Source organism: Ovis aries, chromosome 2 (assembly GCF_016772045.2).
Source record: "Ovis aries strain OAR_USU_Benz2616 breed Rambouillet chromosome 2, ARS-UI_Ramb_v3.0, whole genome shotgun sequence".
Lineage (NCBI taxonomy): Eukaryota > Metazoa > Chordata > Mammalia > Artiodactyla > Bovidae > Ovis > Ovis aries.
Window position 1 is genome coordinate 105,920,745 of NC_056055.1, and position 21,851 is coordinate 105,942,595.

Below are 21,851 nucleotides of genomic sequence, written 5' to 3' on the forward strand. Positions count from 1 at the left end.
TGGTAAATCTATCAGATATTTGAATACCAGCAGTTAGGGACTAATGAGCTTTCCTTCTGTGCAAGAAAAGTAGACTCTATTACAATGGTGAATGAAAATACAGTAAGTAATATGACTTGATAGGAAGTAGCCTACCTACTGGCAAATACTGCATAGTTTTGGTGGGCAGCAAAATTCAGCAGCTTAAACCATTAAGTTTAAGACAAACCCTAAAAGAAATTATGTTAGCAGAAGCCTCTACGATGTGGCAGCTGTGGCAATCAGCTTTAAATGAGTAGAACTTTGATACTGGGTTAATGGAAAACAGTTGCCTGATACTGATCTGTGATAATTCCATAAAGTGGAGTCAGAACACTGAGGGCTTGTTCAGATCTCTTATGCATGAATAGGTAGTGAGATCAGTGACAAGGTAGGCCTATAGTGGGGCTTCCCTGGTGGCTCAGTGGTAAAGAATCTGCTTGCCAATGTAGTAGATGTGGGTTCATTCCCTGGGTTGGGAAGATCCCCTGGAGAAGGAACCCACTCCAGTGTTCTTGCCTGGAAAATTCCATGGACAGAGGAGCCTGGTGGGCTACAGTCCATGGGGTCACAAAGAGTTGGACACAACTTAGCCACTAAACAACAGTAACAAGGCCCTTTGTGAGAGGTTATTGAAGAGCTAATTTTTTAAAGCACAAAATGCCTATTCATGTTTAAACTCCCAGGTGAGAGATTTGGTTAACAAAGATGTGGTTAAGTCATACAGTTTTGGCAATTTCTGAAAATTGATGTGGTAGGCAGAATGCTTAAAAGAGCCCCCCAAATTTCCTGATATAACCCTGGTATAATTGTCTCCTCTTGTGTGTAGATAAGGGCCTGTGAAAATGATAAATAGCACTTGTGTGATTAGATTTTGTTACATGGCAAAGGTGAAAATATTTTACGGGTATAACTGAGATCCCTAATTAGTTGACTGAGTGATTCAAAAGAATTTGGGTAGGAATGACTTAATCAAATGAAAGCTGTCAAAGCAGGAAGCTCTCCTGCTGTCCTCAAAGAAAAAGAAACAGCCAAGTTGAAGGGCACCAGTGGAGAGCACCAGTCTCCAGAGCTGAGGACATCAATGCTATAACCACAAAAAGCTAATGATCTTGGAAGAGTCCTTCCAACTCTAGACGGGACTACAGTGTGGCAGATACCTTGATTTCAGCTGGTAAGACCCTGAGCAAAGCACTCATCTAAGCCATGCCTGGACTCCTGACCCATGGGCATTGTGACATTATAAATGTATGTTGTTTTGAGCACCTAAGTGTGTGCTAATTTGTTGCTGCAATAGAAAATTAATACATTTGGGGACCCATTGCCTGCTATAGCCAATGAGAGCCAGGAGTCATCTGATGATCTCTTAGTTACTCACCTGGAAAAATTCTGAATTGTTACAATTTTTCAGGAATGAGAAATGCACCTCCTTGATATAAATTATGCCCCAAGGAATACACTTTACTTTGACGAAATTTTGCTTCTCCTCAGAAAGTGTATAGCTTATTGGAGATAAAACAATAAGTAGAGAGATGGAGTCAGTTCTAGAGCTCAGCTGAACTTGAGTCCAAAAAAGATGGTCAACATATATGATAAAAACAAAATCTGGGAAGGTAACTCAGGTCTTGGTTGAGGACTTTACTGATTTTCCTAAGAGAAAGCAAAGAAATGACTGAATAAGAAAGATGTTAAATAACAGAAAACAGATTTATAGCTGTAAATTATGAACAAAAATAAAAGAATATTTGGGATTTGTATTGTATGCAGGGCAGGAAGCAACAGTTAGAACTGGACATGGAGAAACAGATTGGATTCAAATAGGAAAAGGAGTACATCAAGGCTGTATGTTGTCACCCTTTTTATTTAACTTATATGCAGAGTACATCATGAGAAACGCTGGGCTGGAGGAAGCACAAGATGGAATCAAGATTGCCGGGAGAAATATCAATAATCTCAGACATGCAGATGACACCACCCATATGACAGAAAGTGAAGAGGAGCTAAAAAGCCTCCTGATGAAAGTGAAAGAGGAGAGTGAAAAAGTTGGCTTAAAGCTCAACATTCAGAAAACTAAGATCATGGCATCTGGTCTCATCACTTCATGGCAAATAGATGGGGAGACAGTGGAAATAGTGGCAGACTTCATTATTTTGGGCTCAAAAATCACTGCAGATGTTGACTGCAGCCATGAAATTAAAAGACACTTACTCCTTGGAAGGAAAGTTATGACCAATCCAGACAGCATATGAAAAAGCAGAGACATTACTTTGCCAACAAAAGTCCATCTAGTCAAAACTATGGTTTTTCCAGTAGTCATGTATAGATGTGAGAGTTGGACTGTGAAGAAAGCTGAGCGCCGAAGAATTGATGCTTTTGAACTGTGGTGTTGGAGAAGACTCTTGAGAGTCCCTTGGACTGCAAGGAGATCCAACCAGTCCATCCTAAAGGAAATCAATCCTGAATACTCATTGGAAGGACTGATGTTGAAGCTGAAACTCCAATATTTTGGCCACCTGATATGAAGAACAGACTCATTTGAAAAGACCCTGATCCAGGGAAAGACTGAAGGCGGAAGGAGAAAGGAATGACAGAGGATGAGATGGTTGAATGGCATCACTGACTCAAAGGACATGAGTTTGAGTAAGCTCTGGGAGTTGGTGGACAGGGAGGCCTGGCATGCTGCAGTCCATGGGGTTGCAAAGAGTCAGCCACGACTGAGCAACTGAACTGAACTGAATTGAACTATTAGGATGTAGGAATTTATTATTAGAGTTCTACTCCTGAAATTGTGAACAAATCCATATCCCTGCCCTTTGGATTTTTTTTTCTCCTTTTCTTTCTTAGCTTAGAAAACAGAACTATTACGAAGAGTAATACAAGGTTAATGACTCATTTCTCTGTTTGGTTTTTATCTTGTTACTCATTTCAGTACTTCTTTTGGTTTTAGAGGGTGTGTTCCAAGCCTGGGGAGATGTTTGGGGAGTTCAGCTCAAATAATGTTGGAAAATCAGCATTATTTATACCCAGAAGTATGATCATTCCTTAGACATGTAACTTCTATTAAGAGTACAAGTAAATCAATGTTTAAATTATCTATGACCTGATAATGATTAAGGAGTCCTCAGGAATGTCCAGGAATACGCCATCAGGAGAGCATCTATTTTAGAGTAAATCCCCTACCCCACCCCATTTAGATAGTGGGTGTGATGTCACAAGGAGAGAAGAATGTTTCTCTCTGAAAGGTCTGAGGGTGACCACCTGGGCCAGGCAAAGTGTTTGAAGGTTATTAAAAGTACCTAGCACTTGACAGCTGTTTTCTCCCAGTGAGAGGTTGGATAAGAGTTTCAGGAAATATGACATGTTATGTGTTAGTTACTCAGTCGTGTCTGACTCTTTGTGACCCCATGGACTGTAGCCCTCTAAGCCTCTCTGTCCATGGAATTCTCCAGGCAAGAATACTGGAGTGGGTAGCCATTCCTTTCTCCAGGAGATCTTCCAGACCCAGGGATTGAACCCAGATCTCCTGCATTGTAGGCAGATTCTTTACTGTCTGAGCTATAGGGAAGTGCTGTCATACAGCCCATCAATCCAAAATCTACAAGGTTTTTCTTTAGTATTTAGAGAAATTGGCCCTTGAAATAAAAGAAAATTGGTCACTTGATCCCCCTTGGAGAAGCTTCATTAATTGCTCCACTTTATTTTTTCCCCCCTTTTGTGTCTTAGCTAAAAAAATCAGTGCAAGCCTTTCTGTTAAACATGTATACTATTGAGAAAGTAAGGAAGAGTCGATAAGAAAGATTTTTCAAGGACACTCTCTGGCCTTTGCTAAGCAGGATTTAATACAGTTTTACTGTCAAATTCTAGCTTTACTTTTTTTCTTTTTGAAATTTCACATTTTACTCTTCACTTTCCCTCATTTTTATTCCACCTTTATTTTTACTCAAATCTTGTGGTATGATGGTTGGATGTTGGGATTTGGGGGGCGGGCAGGAAGGTACAGTCTCTGAAGTTATCCCAAGCTGCAGTCTTAGGCAGGTAAATGCAGAGAGTGGGACCCAGATGTGAGGTCTGATTCACAAGCGATCCTGGCCATCCTCCAGGGGGAATGGCTGCTTAGTGTTAGATATGCATTCACCCTTCACAAGTGATAGTTGTTTTTTTTTTTTTTTTCTCATTTTTCTCCTAAGTACTTTGTGTTCCCATCTGTGTACCTGGGCATCAGAGTTTGAGGGCCTTGTGTATTAAGGCTTTATTTCCATAGGGCTGATAGGGAAGATGAGATTGGGTGGACATTAGGTACTTGGTATTAGCACATTGGTATCTGCCATTTCACTCCCAGACAACACCTGGAGGGAAACTTTCTTAGGACTTTTTCCAGTTTTCCCTGAAAGTACTTGTGGGGCGTTCTTGGGTGTAAACTTAATTTGCCTGTGTCTCTCTCAGGCTTACCTACTCTCAGATTTGGCAATTCAACTCTGGTTGATTCTTCCTACCAGCTTATATGCCACTCAGCCTCTTATGTCTTGGGTGAGCAGATTGGTGGATGCAGTGTGCTTTCACATTCCTGTTTTTATTTTCAATTTTTTTTCCCATGGAAGTTTTTATTATCTAATTGAAGTTATTAGTTTGCATCTTCAAGGTTTTTTTCCTATGGTGAGGGAGGGAGAAACTCTATTTCTCCAAACCTCTGAGAAGACATCAGAACACAGCAGCTGGTTTTTATGCAATTTTCCTTCTATTTGGGTTGAATCTAAAGCATTTTCCAGTACTGTGTCTTAAACACAGCCATTTTTCTCCGGAAAGTCAGCTGACCACTAGCTGAAATTATAATCAAGCAGAGAGTAAATTTAGAAAATAATGCTGAGTTCTAAGTTCCTATTTTCATCTTTGTAGGATTAGTGTAATCAATTTTCATGAACAGAATGCTTATAAATTAAAAAAATCTAACTTTTAAAAATTAATTATATGACTCATAACGCTAATTTCAAAAGTAATGTATTTGTTTAGACAGACCAGAAATAATAATTTTATACTTTAATTATGTATCCCATATTTTGCAGTGGATAATTTGTCAACAACGGCTCTATTTATGACACCATAAGTTCATATAATATTATAAATCAACTATTAAAATGAATGATACTATAAAACCAGAGTTTAACGAAAATCGTAAACTTAATAATTCATATTAGTATCAGAGGGGAAAGTGTCATTTCAGATCAAGACACTTGGCAAGACACTGAGAGGTATTCCCACTAATTCTACCAGTGATCATGTTCATTATCAAACTATGTGTCATGTCGTTTTGTGAAGGTGGAAACTGTTTAAGAGGTCAAATATTTTAGTTAATACTGTTATGATATTAAAAGATAGAGTTTATATAAAGTAGTTTCCTTGTTATAATATTTGACCCAGAGCAACACTGAGTTTAGTTAAGTGCTTATGATGTGTTATCCAAGAAAATTTTAACAACTCCCCATTTAAATTCCAGATGAAAGATCCTGGATTTCTTTCTTGTTTAAAATTCACTAGTGGCTATCCTACAGGAAGAAAGAGTAAAAAGCCTCCATATAAACACATTTTTATTATCAGAATGCAACAGATGCATCAATGATCAGTTGTTAGACTGATAAAAATACTACTCCCCTCAAAAGCCTCTTCTCAAACATTAAAATCCATCAAAAAAAGAAAAAAGAAACCATTTATGTCCAGGATCATCACAAAAATGGCAAGACTTACAATGAGGGGTGCATGATTTATTCTGTAGCCGCTCCAACAATTAACTCCTGTGACCCAATTTAACATTCCTCTCTCTTCTTCTCGACTGAGTTTCATCAGCTAATTCATGAGTTTGGTATTTAGCAAGGTCATTTCTCACAGGTCAACTCAGCTTCTACTTTATGGAGAAATTAAGATTGTTATAGAAAAAATTAATATCTTTTTTTTTTTTTCACTTTCAAAAAAATTTTTGAGCATCCAAAAGAGAGGACTTCAAGTGGAGAGGAAGGGAATGGAATTAAAACTCAGAGGAGGGGTTGCATATAACAGTACAAAAGTCTCTGACCTGGCCCAAGTTGCCTCAGAAGTAGAAAAATCTGGTTATCGTCAGGGAGCCCCAGTTCTTGAGTATGTGTACTGTTAAACATGGTTCCTGTAGACCTTTCTTTGTCAATCAAAAAGTGCCTGTTGTGTCCAGAGGCAAGGCAACCTTTTATGAGTTAGTCTTCCTTTTATCTTCAAGTGTAGGTATTCTAAGAACAACTTTCTGGATATTGACCTGGATTAGATCACCTAATGTAGCCACTTTCCCATTTTTCCTATGTAGATAGCTGAAAAATAAAGCTTATAACTCCTAGGTAACAGGGAACAGGGCTTTTATCTCAGAGAGTAAGTGGGAATATGGAAGAATAAACCCAAATATGACTTGACAGCACCAACCTGATCTGTTGGTTGTGATTAAGTCAACATGTTGGCGCAACACATACATGTATGTGTATATAATATTTATAATCCTCAAATTATAATTTAAAGTTAAGAACACATGTTGAGATAACAAAAATATTTTGGTCCTTATAATAGAGGATCTCAATAAGTATTTCAGGAACATAGTAACGAAAACTTTGCTAGCATGAAAAATATAGTAGTCATTATAGAAAGGGTTTTTAGTTTGCAGTTATGAGATAAAATGTCAAAAGTCAATTATAGGTTTTTGTGACAAAAAATTAAACAATTATACATTTATAATACAAAAGAGTAGTATTTATTGACACATTATGATCTATTTAAATTTATTACCTTCGTTAATTATAGCTGTTCAATAATTTATATGGTATTGAAGAGTAATAATTTACATCATTTAGAATAATTTTCTTTTTTTAAATTTTCATGTATAAACAAAGATAAACTTTCAAATTATAAAATGAACTTACAAAATGGACAGAGAAATGTAGAACATTTCAAAGTTTATCATTTTTTTCAGTATTAGAAATTGTTTACAAGGTCTAATTCAAATGAGTTTTATGGTATAGCCATGCTTTGTAATTTATAAGAATTTTCAATGAAGAATTGTTCCTTAAACATATTATGAGTAAGCTCAGTTTTATCATGTCAAGAAAGTACAATTATTACTAACCTAAAGTATTTATTTTCATTAAGTTTTTGAAAGTCTTATGTAATGCTTCTAAATTTATTTTAGAAAAAAAAATATATTTTTTCCACTTATAATGCAGTAGTCATGTATGGATGTGAGAGTTGGACTGACTGTGAAGAAGGCTGAGCGCCAAAGAATTGATGCTTTTGAACTGTGGTGTTGGAGAAGACTCTTGAGAGTTCCTTGGACTGCAAGGAGATCCAACCAGTCCATTCTGAAGGAGATCAGCCCTGGGATTTCTTCGGAAGGAATGATGCTAAAACTGCAACTCCAGTACTTTAGCAACCTCATGCAAAGAGTTGACTCATTGGAAAAGACTCTGATGCTGGTAGGGATTGGGGGCAGGAGGAGAAGGGGACGACAGAGGATGAGATGGCTGAATGGCATCACGGACTCGATGGACGTGAGTCTGAGTGAACTCCAGGAGTTGGTGATGGACAGGGAGGCCTGGAGAGCTGCGATTCATGGGGTCGCAAAGAGTTGGGCACGACTGAGACTGAACTGAGCTGAACTGATAATTTATGAGAAAATAATGTTATACAAGTTTTTAAGAGAATATTACAAAATAAATTCTAGATTTTCCCAACAGTACTAGTCAAAATAAATCAACCAATGCTATTGTAAAGTAAAATAAAGTAAAAATAAAAATTAAAAAAAATAAATCAACCAACGCACTGTAATTAAATCACAGAAACAAAATTGTGCCTTAAGCAGCATTCAATAATTAATGTGGCACTTAGCTTGTGTCTAGTGGTTTTCCCTACTTTTTTCAATTTAAGTCTGAATTTGGCAATAAAGAGTTCATGATTCAAGCTGCAGTCAGCTCCCAGTCTTGGTTTTGATGACTGTATAGAGCTTCTCCATCTTTGGCTGCAAAGAATATAATCAATCTGATTTCGGTATTCACCATCTGGTGATGTCCACGTGTAGAGTCTTCTCTTGTGTTGTTGGAAGAGGGTGTGTGCTTGACCAGTGCGTTCTCTTGGCAAAACTCTGTTAAGCCTTTGCCCTGCTTCATTCTGTACTCCAAGGCTAAATTTACCTGTTACTCCACATATTTCTTGACTTCCTACTTTTGCATTCCAATCACCTATAAAGAAAAGGACATCTTTTTGGGTGCTATTTTGAAAAGGTCCTGTAGGTCTTCATAGAACCATTCAACTTCAGCTTCTTCAGTTTTACTGGTTGTGGCACAGACTTGGATTACCGTGATATTGAATGGTTTGCCTTGGAAATGAACAGAGATCTTGGAAGGAAAGTTATGACCAAACTAGACAAAATATTATAAAGCAGAGACATTACTTTGCCAACAAAAGTCCACCTAGCCAAAGCTATGGTTTTTCCTGTTGTCATGTATGGATGTGAGAGTTGGACTATAAAGAAAGCTGAGCACCGAAGAACTGATGCTTTTGAACTATGGTGTTTGAGAAGACTCCTGAGAGTCCATTTGACAGGAGACACAACAAATCCATCCTAAAGGAAATCAGTCCTGAATATTCTTTGGAAGGACTGATACTAAAGCTGAAACTCCAATCCTTTGGCCACCTGATGTGAAAAAACGACTCATTTGAAAAGACCCTGATGCTGGGAAAGATTGAAGGCAGGAGGAGAAGGGAACGACAGAGGATGAGATGGTTGGATGGCATCACCGAATCAATGGACATGAGTTTGAGTAAACTCCAGGAGTTGGTGATAGACAGGGAGGCCTGGCACCTGGGTTCAGTCCCTGGGTTGGGAAGAATCTATTGAAAAGGAAATGACTACTCACTCCGATATTCTTGTCTGGAGTATTCCATGGACAGAGGAGTCTGGTGGGCTACAGTCCATGGGATTGCAGAGTCCACAAGCCTGTTGACTTCAAGTCAACAAAGCTGTTTATTGTCTCTGAAGGTTATGAACCCATCTGTGCCTTCATGAGTTATGTATTTCCTACTGTGAATGTCTTCTCTCTCAGTCGCTTCCAGTTCAATTCTACACTGGCTGTCATAGCATCTATAAAAGCTTCGCCACTGGAATTCTTATCTGAGACACAGTAAAACAAGCTTTATACATATATAAATATATATACATATTAATAAATATTCTGTTTATATCTGTACTTCTGTCTAGTTGTATTATGGGCAGTGCTGGTGGCTCAGTTGTGTCCAACTCTTTGCAACCCCATGGGCTATAGCCCACCAGGATCCGCTGTCCATGGGATTTCCCAGGCAAGAATACTGGAGTGGGTTGGCATTCCCTTCTCCAGGGGATCCTCCTGAGCCAGGGATCGAACCTGGGTCTCCTGCATTGCAGGCGGATTCTTTACCTCCTGAGCCACCAGGGAAGCCCAGTTGTATTGTAGAAAGGGAAAAATATTTTCCCAAATTGTTGTCTTTGCTTTCAATACAATTTATTTGTTTTGTATATACATACGTATACACTATGTATAAACACATATATGATATATACACATGTTATATATACATACATAACACAGATAAACATTATATATAATACATATATTCTACATATATATGTATATATTTTTAACATATTCATATAAACACACACACATATCATAATCCTAACAAGTTCACAGTATTTCTGAAAATGTAATAGTGTGCTCTTGCAAGCTGAGATGAGCCTGCCCAAGTACACAATTGATTCAACTACTTTGCTTCTGATGAGCTGCTGCTTCAGATTGCCTGAGTACCTCCAATTGATAAATATAAAAAATTCCTTTCCAAAAACAGTCCCTCGCTCTAGTACCCCCAGACTCGCAAAAATGGTGAGCAAAGTACGGTCAAACATGGTGATGCTTTATCCTACTTTATTCTGCTTGATGAACTAAGAAAACTCTGCATATGATGCAGGTAGAGGATAATGAATGAGAAGTTATGAGAGACACTCTATATACTCAATATTTAACATTTCTGAGTTTCCAGGACACCTCAGGTATTTCACATGATATAATCTGATTAATTATTACCTGGAAACTAAAAATTCTGTTTTTTTAAAAAAATTTTTTCTCTGTCTTGTATCAGCATCCCACAACTTATTTTATATAGCAGACTGACTTTTAGGGATAGATAAGTTCATTACTCTGTCATTTGTGCCATTTCTAGCTTTTAAAATGTCACTGAGTAAGTGTAAAAGTAGTTTTTAAGACACTCCTCAAGTGTTTAAGTAGTGATCCACTACTTACTGTGTTTAAGACAGTCTGGTTCTCCCACTGACTTGCTGTGTTACCCTGGCAATTTGCCTGACTCACTATTGCTCCTATCAACCAGACAGGAGATTTAGTAGGGGAAGCCAAGGAGTAAGTGTTTCTCTCTTACTACTTGTTGGTGAGAGGAATCTTTAAAGATAAAAGATAAACAATCTTTAAGTAAATTTTTATGTAAAAACAAAATAAAAAACCAAGCATATAAATAGAGTGTAGAATAGAAATTATAGGTTAAATTAAGGTCAGTAAAGTATATGTGTGCATGTGTGCTTGGTCGCTTTTATTGTGTCTGACTCTTTCCTATGGACTGTAGTCCACCAGGCTCCTAAATCCATGGGATTTTCCAGGCAAATATACTGGAGTAGGTTGCCATTTCCTTCTCTAAGAGTTCTTCCTGACCCAGGGATTGAACTCTTATCTCCTGCTTTGCAGGCAGATTCTTTACTGACTGAGCCATCAAGGAAGCCCAAAATATACATTTACTCCCCAAATTAGAACAAATAGAATAATACCAGGTTTTCTTTTAACTGTGTCTGTAACAAATGAGGAGGAAAAATAATTTCCTTGAAACAAGTAGATATTTTTATCTCTGACTCATAGTTAAGCATAACAGTAAAAAAAAAAAGCTCACTCATTATACAGGAAAATGCTAGCAATTAAAATATAAAATAGATCTTTAGACATTATTACTTTATATACATATGCATAAAAAGAAGATGTATGTAAGTAAAAACCAGGTATTTCATATGCTCATAAAGACCACTACAAAGAAATATCCCAATTGTTCTGATTATGGTCATCATCTTTATCTATTTGGGCAGCTAACCCAAAATACCATAAACTGGAAAGCTTGTAAACAACAGATATTTATTTCTTACAGATCCAGAGGCTGGAAGTCCAAGATCAGGGAGTCAATATGGACATATTCTGGTGAGTACTCTTCTGCCTGTTTTACCGTGAATACCTCTTGGCTGTGTCTTCATAGAGTGTAAAGGGCTAGGGACCTCTCTGAAGGCTCTTTTATTATTAGGGCAAAGCCCATCCAGAGGGCTTTGCCCTAATAACTTAAGCACCTCCCACTCTCTCCGTCTCCTAACAATATTATCTTTGAGGATTAAGATTTCAATGTATGAATTTTGTGGTGACATGAACACTCAGACTATAGCAATCATATTAATTTAAAATTTTTTTTCATAAACAGAAAAGTAATTAAAATATCACACACACAATCCCTCTCTCTCTTTACAATACATAGAGTGCCAGACCCATTTTGGTTATATTAAGCAGAAAATTTTGTGACACTTTGTTTAGTTTATTGGCAAGAATATTATAAATACTTGTTAAATGAGTGACATGCATTCATTGTTTTCTATTTCTGCATCACAAATTGCCATAAATTAGTGTTCTCTGCTCAGAGTCTCTGCAGACTGACAATAAGGCCTTTGCCAGGATTGGGTTCTCAGCTGGATGTAGGAGGTCCTTATCCAAACCATTCAAATGTTGATAGAATTTAGTTCCTTGCAGTTGCAGAACTGAGATCCACTTTTCTTCCTTGCTGTTGGCCTGGGGTTGCTGTTGGTTTGTAGATGCTACCACTTGGGTCATGTGATCTAGCAGCTTCAGTGATGTTATACAGCAGGAGTCAGTGAACTGTCCCTGCAGTCAGTCAGATGGTGAACATTTTAGGCTTTGAGGGCCCTTGGGTCATTTGATGCCACTGCTAAACACTGTTGATGTCTAACTATTCAACCCTGTTATTAAGCAGAATTACTTTACTCTATGGTTGTAGTACAGACACAGCCACAGACAATACATAAATGATATGACTGTGTCCCCATACAATTTGAATGATAAAAATGGGCCCTGAGTGAGATTTGGCCCATGGACTATAACATGCTGGGGCTTCCTAGGTGGCTTAGTGGTAGAGAATTCGCCTGCCAATACAGGAGACTTGAGTTTGATCCCTGGGTCAGGAAGACCCTCCAGAGAAGGAAATGGCAATCCATTTCAGTAGTTTTGCCTGGGAAATCCTGTGGACAGAGAAGGCTGGTAGACTATAGTTCATGGAGTCACACAGAGATGCACATGACTGAACGACTGAGCACACATATAGCACATAGTTGATCCACAATGTGGTCTTAGTTTCAGATGTGCAGCAAAGTGATTCAGTTGTACATACTCAGGGAAGAGTTTTTAAAGACGACATTTGGAGTAAGAGTTGGAGAATATGTGTTCAGCTCATGGACATTCTTCTGATTGGTTGGTGGTGAAGTAACACGGTGATGTTTAGAGAACTTTAATCATTGACTTTCTGGTTCCAACCAGTCTGAGATCTACATGCTTGTGATCTGCATGGAGTCACCATTCCCCACCAGGTGAGGGTCTTAGTTTCACAGAACAGCTCAAAGATCTGCATCAGATTGTTACTATATCCCTTTAGGAGGAACTAGGAATCATGTGACTATTGTTCAAGCTTCTGTTACATCTCTTGCTTGACTGCTTTCCTTTGTTTCTGCCTTTTCCACTTCTATAATCATCTAGTGTTTGCATCTGCTCTTTGAAGCTCCAGGAAAACCAAACAAGAAGTGAAGGGTACAGAGGGGCTTATACCTAAGTGTATATGTGTGTTAAGTTGCTCAGTCATGTCTATTTCTTTGCAACCCCATGGACTGTAGTCCACCAGGTTCCTCTGTCCATGGAGTTCTCCAGGCAAGATTACTGGAATGGATTGTCATGCCCTCCTCCAAGGGATCTTCCCAACCCAGTGATCGAACCAGAGTCTCTTATGTCTCCTGCATTTCAGGTGGGTTCTTTACCACTAACGCCACCTGAGAAGCCCTGGGAAGGCTCCATAATGTTCTGCTCAGTTTCATAGTGAGTTTGATATCCTTTATTCAAGGGAAAACAATCCATGGATTGGATGAGTACAGTGTCTCACAAACAGTGGAACACTTCCCAGTGGACGTGTTAGCCAAAATTTCAGAAACAGAGACCTGATTGAAATTAAAAGGTGTTTATTTGGGGCTTATCTAGGGCTGCAATGTGGGGAAACACAGATTCTAGGACTTGAATTGTGTTCCCTCGGACTACAAAATGGGGGAGGCTTATAAAGGCAAAAAAGTTGCAAAGTTACATTTAATTACATGACTTGTTAATCAAGAATTATAATTGGAGCTGGCAAGAATTGGGATGCTTGTTAAGTAAGGATTGGTTGGGATCCAAAAATGCTGCATAGTTACAAGGGAGACCTTAAGACCACAAGGTTGCAGCTGGCAGGTGTTCTGAATACACTTTTGCGATGTCCTTGGACCCAGAGCAGTTCAAAGAAAGTTCAAGTTCTCAGTGGTACAGAGACGTGTTTGAGACCAGATCCTCTATTTTTGTGTGCCTGAACTGTGATCACTCCATTATAATTTAAATTTGTCATTGAATATTTGGGAAGAGTAAGTTTTATAAAATGTTGGAAATAGCCATTTGGAAACAGGGCATGATTGGCTTGAAGGTCAGGAGTTTCCTTAAAAGCTAGCAGGTTAGTCGGGGAATAAGGAAAAGAGATCTGACTTAAGTTGGTTGGGTGGGGTTGTATATCCGACCTTGTTTAGAACCAGGAAATCTTCACAGATTATTGGCAATCGAGAATCAGCTGCCTGGATACACATACTACATTTCTGGTCAAGTAGACCATTTACAGGGACACTAAATTTACCTAAATTTCAGTTTTCTGACACAGCACACCAAGTAGCAGCAGCTCCATCTTGGACTTAGAAACATTTCAACACTAGGTTCTCAGTATACATGGAGTGTCTTGTAGTGAGTAAAACAGACATTAAGTATCAAAACAGTCAAATATTATAAATTGTCTTAAGTGGTCTTACAGAAAACAAGAGCACTAAGAGAGAAATATGAGAACTACTTTAAAACCAGGTTTCTGGGCAAAAGTATCATTGAGAAAATGTTAAGAAATATGAAAAATTAGAGGACGGGAAAAAAAGGAAGTAAGGGGAAAAAAAGGAAGTAAGGAGAAGAGGTCTTAAGGTTCAGAAGAGCTTGGCACATTCAAGGAATTGAAAGAAGGCTAAAATAAACTATCAGTATGCAGAGACAGGAGGGAAATTTGAGGTGAGAGAGGTGGGAATGAGACAGATACCAGTCTTATGTAGAGCACTCCTTCTTAACCAGGACAACAGTGCCCTCAAGGGGACAAAAATTGGTTTTGGGTCAGGAAGGAGGTGAATCTTACTGTATGAAGCACAGATACTTACAGTTAATTAATAGGTATAGATTATATCTATGGTGTTATAATTTAACGCAGAGGCCATGATTAGGAAAAAAATGTCTTAAATAAAAACTTTCTAAGGACTGAAAATGAGTATAAGTTTGAGAACCATCAACTTAGGGTAACACCAGTCCTGTTATTTCTTAATAATTCTCCAATTTCAGTGGCCTAACAGCAATACATTTCTCATTAATATGTTCATGTAGCTTTGCTTTCTTCCACTTGATTGAAGTACACACTGCTTCTAAATTTGGGTTCAGACAGTTCTCAATGCCTTAAAGTTGGGAACTCTGAGCTCAGAATCCAGGATCTTGCTGTCAGGTACATTGTCATGGTCTTATTCTCTATTAAATAAAAGATGATCATATGCTCTTGTCCCTTCACCCCTCCATTGTACAGTTACAAGATATCCATTATAAAAAATACCTGAACATTCAGAGAGGGGTAGATATGGGGGGTGAGTGGGGGTGGGAACACCATGAGGACCTGCCCTGGCAGAGATGGAAAAGTTACTTGATTAGATCCCAGTTCTCATCTGAGAACTAGCACCCGGGAACTTTGTCCTCTATGAACCTCAGCTGTATTCTGCGTGGTTTTTCCTACTTCATTTTCCTGGGTAGTCACAGGTAAAGTGGATGTTGGTTATACATTCCATGCTGGCTGTAAGGTTTTGGCCGACTGCTTTCTGCTTAGGCAAGTTTGGGGATCTGGTGGCAGTTCTAGCAATAAATGTCAAAGGTTTTCTGTGCCGGAATTTGGTTTCTTTGACAAGAAAATCCCTTACAACTTGGGTGGATTTCCCAGGTGGCACTAACGGTAAAGGAGCCATCTGCCAAAGCAGGAGATGTAAGAGACTTAGGTTCTATCCCTCAGTGGGGAAGATCCCCTGGAGGAGGGCATGGCAACCCTCACCAGTATTCTTGCCTGGAGAATCCCATGGACAGAGGAGGCTGGTTGGCTACAGTCCATGGGGTTGCACGGAATTGGGCACAATTGAAGTGACTTAATACAAATGTACAACTTGGGAAGGTTTTTGCTTCTAGCCAGTTCAGGGTACCAGGAACCATACCAAACTTCTTTCTTAGAAGTAGTTCTCAAGCCTGTCTTTTCTCTTGGTTCCTCTCCCCAACACCCTTCACTCTATGGGACTTTTAGGCTCTGAAATAACAGCTTATGTAACTTGACAGATGAATGAACAGAATAACTCCCTCTGGTGCCCACTAAAATGGACTGCCTTCTGCACTCAGTAGTAGCTGGTTTCCACAAATATTTCCAGGAATCCTCATGTGTGAACTGTCCAGCCACTCACATTTGTTCATCTGTCATTTTTTTTGGTCAAATTAAAGCACATCTCCCACCACTATCACAAATAAATCTCAACATTTCCATCAATATACTAAAAATTTATTTCTCTCTTATCTAACAGAATGGCTGGTTTTTCCACTTATCCTAAGAACTGTCTTCCATGAAACAATTCAGAGAAACAATTTCTTTCATTGTGTGCTTCTGGCTGATAGAGGTAAAAAATGGAGGCAGGAGGGGAGTGAAATAGGAAATGGCAACCCATTCCAGTATTCTTGCCTGGAAAATTTTATGAACAGAAGAGCCTGCTGGGCTATAGTTTATGGGGTTGCAAAGAGTCAGACATAACTGAGTGAGCACAAACAAGGGGCCACCCTGAATCCAGGGTGATCTCATCTCAGAATCCATAATTACATGTGCAAAAGTCATTTTTCCACATAAGGTCACCTTTGCTGGTTCTGGGGATTACAATTTGGACATACCTTTTGGGGACCACTATTAAACCTGGTACAATCTGGTAAGAAAAAAAAAAAAACCAAACCAAAACAAAACAAAACAAAGGTGGGGTGGGTGAGAGGACAGAACATGCATTTAACTTCCTCCTCTGTCTTGGTCCAAATGTAACATATATCACCTGTTGAGAACTAAAGGTCTGAGGGTTTTCACTACTTGCAGATCAACAGGTTAGACTGCCGTAGCTTCATGAATGCAGACAGAAGGCACAAGATTCCTGAGTCAGAAACTGTGGACAGTCTATCACTTACCCCAAAGCAGGTAAAGAGTTTCGAGCTGTCTTCTGCAGTTTCAATAGAGTTATCAAGGAGGTCGATGATCAAACTATATTTAAGTCACACAGGTGATGATTTGGAGACCCAGCAGTGACAAAAACTTTGCAAGCTGCGTGGCCTGAAGGATTTTAGTTCTGGACCATGGATTCTACTTGTGCACCTTGCAGGGGAAGCTCAGAGTCCAAACCCTGGAAAGTGAAAAATAGTGAAAGTCCCTCAGTCACGTCCTACTCTTTGTGATTCACTGGACTAGTGAGTAGGCCACCAGGCTTCTCTGTCCATGGGATTCTCCAGGCAAGAGTTCTGGAGTGGGTTGCCATTCCCTTCTCCAGGAGATCTTCCTGACCCTGGGATTGAACTCAGGTCTCCTGTATTGCAAGCAGATTATTTACCCTCTGAGCCACCAGGGAAGGCCAACCCTTGGGTCACCAGGGAATTTCAGCAGTCAATAAAATTTGGCATCAGTGTATACATGGGAGATATACAGGAAAGCTTGCGACCCCATGGACTGTAGCCCACCAGGCTCCTCCATTCATGGAATTTTCTAGGCAAGAGTACTGGAGTCGGTTGCCATTTCTTTCTCCAGAAATGGTCCAAGTGAGCAGCAAAATATCATCTTCAGCTAAAGACGAAAGATACCGAGGAGAGGAAATTCAATTCAAGGGAAGATGAGTGTAGAAAATGTTTGGTAAACAGAGGTTGCCCTGCCCTGCAGATAAGTCTCTCAGGTGAAAAGTTATCTTTGATAATAGGTCCCTTCCCAGGTGGCACTAGTGGTAAAATAATCCACCTGCGAGTGCAGGAGATATAAGAGATGCCAGCTCGATTCCTAGGTTGGGAGGATCCCCTGAAGGAGGGCATGGCAACCCAACTTTGGTATTCTTGCCTGGAGAATCCTTATGGACGGAGGAACCTGGTGGGCTACAGTCCATGGGGTTACAAGGAGTTGGACATGACTGAGCGACTTGGCAGGTACACAGGCCCCTTGCTAGTACAGGTTCCCTTTCTAATGTGAAATAAATGTAGATTTCCTTTAGTAAAGGGTAACCTCTCTGTTTTCAGAGTTTCTCCTATGTCTGCAGCTTTTTTTTTTTTTTTTTAATAGCTCAAAACGATCCTTATGCCAAGAAGGCCCACTCTCGGACCATGGAAGGGGTCCCCCTTCCTGCAGCAGAAGTGTGCTACCTTCCATGTTTTGGGGTGACATATTCTGCTGCCCTTCAATAGTCAAAAAGAGGGACACTAGGAGGTTCAAAGGGGTCACTGGGTCCAGCAGCTCTGAAATACAGCTGGTCACATGTTTCACATCTCTTGATTAGTTTTCAAAATCTGGGTTTAACCCTAAGTGTCATTCAGCTCCACTCTGGTTTTCGCCTTTTTCATGGAAGATAACACACTTCTGTTGCAGGAGGGGGGACCCCTTCCACAGTCCAAGAGTGGGCTCTTGTCGAACACTAGAAATAATCATATGAGGAGACACGGGCTAACACAGCAAAAGACTTGTTAGGAAGGGGTGCCGGGTTGGAGAGCAGAAGGGTAAGAAACCCAGGAGAACTGCTCTGCCACGTGGCTCACAACACAGCCTTGGGTTTCATGGTGATGGGATTAGTTTCCAGGTTGTCTCTGGCCAATCACTCTGATTCCGCATCCTTCCTGAGGGCGCTCCCATGGTTCAGTCATGGTGGATTCTAGTGAGGGGAATCCTGGGAGGTGGTAGGACATATGGGTTGGAATCTCCTCTCTTGAGTTTTCCTGAATTCTTCTGGTAATTTGTTAGTTCTGTGTTCCTTACCAGGACCTCCTTTTTAAGATAACTTGTTCAAGTGGTTGTGACTATGGTGCCTGTCCAGGGCGAGTGGTTTCAGTGTTTTCCCTAACTCTTCTAAAGCTGAATAATTTTATCAGTGCTCTTCCTGCCTGCAGAATTTTGGAGATCTGACAACTGCGTTTCATCTTGCACTCTGTCTGCCCTTTCAGTCCAATAAGCAGTGTTTCCCCCCCCCCCCCCCCGCCCACCCTTTTTTAAAAAAAATAAGCTAAGCTTTTCAAAAACTTTGTAGGGCTCCCCTGGACTTCAGTGGAATTAACTTCATTTGATAAAACCCATTTCTACAGATCTTTCCAAATTAATGCCTTCTCTGTTATAGCTTCCCACTGAGATGGATAAGGGTCAGTGCCCCTTAAACCTCCTAGAGGCCCCTGGTTTGATTAAGAGAATCTAACAGGCACACTCTTCATCTTTTAAAGGATTTTTTGTGTGTGAGTGAATACTTCTTTTTTTTTTTTCTGAAGTTTCAGCAGAAGTTTAAAAAGTCACATTTTTGGGTTTTTCTTTGCCATCTTAACACCTGAGGCTGTCCAAATTCATCAAGTCCTGGATCCTTTTTGTTTAACAGTTTACCCTCAATTTCTCCCTCTTCTAAGCAGAAGAAGAAACAGGTGGCATATTTACCCCTGGAAAATATTTACTTATTTATGGAATGCAAGATCTTAGTTCCCTGACCTGGGATTGACCCCATGACCTCTGCACTGTAAGCGCAGAGTCTTAACCACTGGACCGTCAGGGAAGTCCGAGAGCATTAAGTTTTATTCAGTGGGAATTTTTAGGACTTCAAGCCTCTGAGGCAGCATCTCAAGTAACCCTGAGAGAACTGCTCTGAGGAAGCGAGGGGAGGAGGAGTCAGGTTATTTAGAAGGGAAGGTAGTCTAAACATCCAAAAATGATTGTTAATTAAAGAAAGCCAGGTATCTCGAGTTATGGAATTTGTTGCTTTTATATTTATGGGAAGATACAAGAGTCTGGGCTCTTTGACATCATTCCTTTGATATGCACCTCAGCTATTTGGGGCCAGTTTCCTGCATTCTCACACCCTGAGTTTCCTCAGGGCTCAGCCTAGGGAGGGGCTTTCCTGGCGGCTCAGACAAAAGAATCTGCAAGCAGTACAGGAGACCCTGTTCAATCCCTGAATAGGGAAGATACCTGGAGAAGGGAAAGGCTTACACGCTCCAGTATTCTTGCCTGGAGAATCCCATGGATAGAGCCTTTATATTAGCTCCCTTGGACCGTCATAAAATATCACAAACTAGGTGGCTTAAAGCAAGAGGAATTTTTTCCCTCACAGCTCTGGAGGCTGGAGATCTGAAATCAAGGTGCTAGCAGGGCTGCATTTCCTCTGAAGTCTCTTGAGAAAGATCCTTCATTGCCTCGTCCTAATATTACTATTAATACTCGGAGTCCCTGCTGATTCACACCACTCTTAACCTCCATCATCATGAAGTCTTCTTGCCTGCCTTACACCTTCAGATGGTGTCCCTTTCCTGTGTGTCTGTCCAAATGTACTTTTTCTTACAAGGACACCAGCTATTGTACTAAGCCCCCCCTAAATCCCTTTGTGTGTGTGTGCTCAGTCGCTCAGTTGTGTCCAACTCGTTGTGACCCCATGGACTTTAGCCTGCCAGGCTCCTCTGTCCATGGAATTTTCTAGGCAAGAAAAAACTGGAGTGAGTTGCCACTTCCTACTCCAGGGGATCTTCTTGACCCAGGGATTGAGCCATGTTTCTTGTATCTCCTGAACTGGCAAGCATATTTTTTTTAACCAGTAATGCCACCTGGGAAGCCCTTTGAAGACCAATTCATTAGTCACTGAAATTCAAAAAGTGTGCAGTGCCAAGGTTAGAAGCAACTTTCCTACAACTCATGGGAGAATCCCTTGACACTATTGGGATGGGAGGTATACCAATATAATATACCAATTCCTACTATACATTAGATGTAGTGAAAGTGAAACTGAAGTCCTCAGTCGTGTCCGACTCTTTGTGACCCGTGGACTGTAGCCCACCAAGCTCCTCTGTCCATGGGATTCTCCAGGCAAGAATACTGGAGTGGGTTGCCATTGTAGAAGCAACCAAAAAAAAAAAAAGACATCAAATTGGTTCACAGGTCCCACCCACAAGGTCACATCAGCTTTCCTCACTTACTGTGCCCCCTATGAAAGTGAAAGTGAAAGTCGCTCAGTCCTGTCCGACTGTTTGTGACCACATGGACTATACAGTCCATGGAATTCTCCAGGCGAGAATACTGGAGTGGGTAGCCTTTTCCTTCTCCAGGGGATCTTCCCAACCCAGGGACATAACCCAGGTCTCCCACATTGCAGGTGGATTCTTTACCATCTGAGCCCAGGGAAGCCCTGACCCCTATGAACCCTATCCAACCTGTATTAACTGTATTTGGGCATTTTGTCTTCCCTGGGCACCCCTGGGCACCTCTTCTCACTTCCATGAAAGTGAGAAGGTTGGCCCTTTGGGTGGCTGATCCTGTAGAGTCACAGAAGTTTAAAACCCTCCATATCCCAAAGTTCAGAGTGTATATGGCCTTTGATCCTCCTTGGGACCAGAGAGACCTTGGCCCTACCACAGATTCTCTTTATCCTTACAGCCAATGAAATTGGAATAGAATGGGAGTGAGGGTCCAGTGGGTGAAGAGGGAGATCACAGCTTCACATTGGTTGGCAGGGCACATTTGTTTTTAGGTTCAGCTGTCAGCCACTCAGGGCTCAACCAAATGAAGTCTTTTTCTTCATTCATCTGTCTGCCCTGGGTCTTAATTGCAGCCTGTGGGATTTTGAGGTGGAAGTATGTGAACTCTTAGTTGTGGCTTGTAGGATCTATTTCCCTGACCAGGAATTGAACCTGGGCCCCCTGCACTGGGTGCAGGAAATCTTAGCCACTGGACCACCAGGAAACTCCCTCAACCAAATAAAGTTCTAATGCTTATACTACATGTAGAGTTCCATATTATATAGCAAGATCCTCATCGCCAACATCATTTCAGCTTAGGAGCTCCTCGGCTCAGGTGCCACAACTGCATCGTCTTTTGCATGGAGCTGTGGAACTGTGGAGAGGGCCACCCCATCTTCCTGATAATAGCTCTTCCTCTACTTACCCAGATAAGAGTGAAAATGACCAAGGCACCATTTGACCAGTTTGAATCATATTTCTCATCACTCAGCCTCTTTAACTTCTTTAACAGGCAGGGCACTGCTGCCCCCTCATCCTCCCACCGTTCAGTACATGGGTGACACCACTCACTAATGAGTTCCCGGTAATCAAGCC